Raw genomic sequence first — 2,747 nt, 5'->3', positions numbered from 1 at the left:
ATGAGTTAGGGAGGAGTCCCTCTTTTTCTATTGTTTGGAAAAGTTTCAGAAATGGCCCCAGCTCCTCTTTGTACCTTTGTTAGAAATTCTTTGGTAGAATTTGGCTGTGAATTCATCTGGTCTTGGGCTATTTTTGTTTGGTAGGCTGTTAGTTACTGCCTCAATTTCAGAACTTGTTATTGGTCTATTCGGGGATTTGATTTCTTCCTGGTTTATTCTTGGGAGGGTGTATGTGTCCAGTCATTTATCCACTTCTTCTAAATTTTCTAGTTTATTTCTGTAGAGGTGTTTATAGTATTCCCTGATGGTAGTTTATATTGCTGGGGATCAGTAGTGATCTCCCCTTTATCATGTTTTATTGTGTCTATTTTATTCTTCTCTCTTTTCTTCTTTATTAGTCTGGCTAGCAGTCTATCTATTTTGTTAATCTTTTCAAAAAACCACCTCCTGGATTCACTGATTTTTTGGAAGAGGTTTTTGTGTCTCTATTTCCTTCAGTTGTGCTCTGATGTTAGTTATTTCTTGTCTTCTGCTAGCTTTTGAATTTGTTTGCTCTTGCTTCTCTAGTTCTTTTAGTTGTGATGTTAGGGTGTTGATTTTAGATCTTTCCCACTTTCTCCTGTGGGCCTTTAGTGCCATAAATTTCCCTCTAAACACTGTTTTATCTGTGTGCCAGAGATTCTGGTACACTGTGTCTTTGTTCTCACTGGTTTCAAAGAACTTAATTATTTCTGCATTAATTTTTTTATTTACCTAGCAGTCATTCAGGAGCAGGTTGTTCAGTTTCCATGTAGTTGTGCAGTTTTTAATGAGTTTCTTAATCCTGAGTTCCAATTTGATTTCACTGTGGTCTGAGAGACTGTTTGTTATGATTTCTGTTCTTTTGCATTTGCTGCGGAGTGTTTTACTTCCAATTACGTGGTCGATTGTAGAGTAAGTGTGATGTAGTGCTGAGAAGAATGTATATTCTGTTGATTTGGGGCAGAGAGTTCTATAGATGTCTATTAGATCTGTTTGGTCCAGAGCTGAGTTGAAGTTCCAAATATCCTTGTTAATTTTCTATATTGTTGATCTGTGTAATATTGACAGTGGGGTGTTAAAGTCTCCCACTATTATTGTGTGGGAATCTAAGTCTCTTTGTAGGTTTCTAAAAACTTGCTTTATGAATCTGGGTGCTCCTGTATTGGGTGCATATATATTTAGCATAGTTAGCTCTTCTTGTTGCATTGATCCCTTTACTATTATGTAATGGCCTTCTTTGTCTCTTTTGATCCTTGTTGGTTTAAAGTCTCTTTTATCAGACCCTAGGATTGCAACCCCTGCTCTTTTTATTTGCTTTCCATTTTCTTGGTAAATCTTCCTCCATCCCTTTATTTTGAGCCTATGTGTGTCTTTGCACATGAGATGGTTCTCCTGAATACAGCACACCAATGGGTCTTGACTCTTTATCCAATTTGCCAGTCTGTGCCTTTTAACTGGGGCATTTAGCCTGTCTACATTTAAGTTTAATATTGTTGTGTGTGAATTTGATCCTGTCATTATGATGCTAGCTGGTTATTTTGCTCACCAGTTGGTGCAGTTTCTTCATAGTTTCAATGGTCTTTACATTTTATTTTGTTTTTGCAGTGACTGGTACCATGTTTTCCTTTCCATATTTAGTGCTTTCTTCAGGAGTTCTTTTAAGGCAGGCCTGGTGGTAACAAAATCCCTCAGCATTTGATTGTCTGTAAAAGATTTTATTTCTCCTTCACTTATGAAGCTTAGTTTGGCTGGATATGAAATTCTGGGTTGAAAATTATTTTCTGTAAGAATGTTGAATATTGGCCTCCCCTCTTTTCTGGCTTGTAGGGTTTCTGTTAGTCTGATGGTCTTCCCTTTGTGGGTAACCAGACCTTTCTCCCTAGCTACCTTTAACATTTTTTCCTTCATATCAACATTGGCTAATCTGACAATTATGTGTCTTGCAGTTTCTCTACTCAAGGAGTATCTTTGTCGTGTTCTCTGTATTTCCTGAATTTCAATGTTGGCCTGTCTTGCTGTGTTGGGGAAGTTCTCCTGGATATTCTGAAGTGTGTTTTCCAACTTGGTTCCATTCTCCCCATCACTTCCAGGTACACCAATCAAACATAGGTTTGGTCTTTTCATATAGTACCATATGTCTTGCAGCCTTCGTTCATGTCTTTCCTTTTTTTTTTTTTTTTTCTCTAATCTTGTCTTCACACTTTATTTCATTAAGTTAATCTTCAATCTCTGATATTTTTTCTTCTGCTTGATAGATTTGGCTATTGACACTTGTGTATGCTTCACGAAGTTCTCGTGTTGTGCAGCACCATCAGGTTGTTTATGTTCTTCTCTATACTGGTTATTCTAGTTTGCAATTCCTCTAATCTTTTACCAAGGTTCTTAGCTTCCTTGCTTGGATTAGCACATGCTCCTTTAGCTCAGAGGAGTTTGCTATTACCTACTTTCAGAAGCCTACTTCTGTCAATTAGTCAAACTCATTCTCCATCCAGTTTTATTCCCTTGCTGGTGAGGAGTGTGATCCTTTGGAGGAGAGGAGGCATTCTAGTGTTTGGAATTTTCAGCCTTTTGTGCTGTTTTTTCCTCATCTTCATGGATTTATCTACTTTTGGTCTGTGCTGTTTGGATGGAGATTTGCATGATGGTCCTTTTTGTTGATATTGATGCTATTGCTTTATGTTTGTTAGGTTTCCTTCTAACAGTCAGGCCTCTCTTATGCAGGTCTG

Source organism: Mandrillus leucophaeus, unplaced genomic scaffold (genome assembly GCF_000951045.1).
Source record: "Mandrillus leucophaeus isolate KB7577 unplaced genomic scaffold, Mleu.le_1.0 Scaffold1769, whole genome shotgun sequence".
In the NCBI taxonomy this organism is placed as follows: domain Eukaryota; kingdom Metazoa; phylum Chordata; class Mammalia; order Primates; family Cercopithecidae; genus Mandrillus; species Mandrillus leucophaeus.
This window is presented reverse-complemented; position numbering follows the sequence as displayed.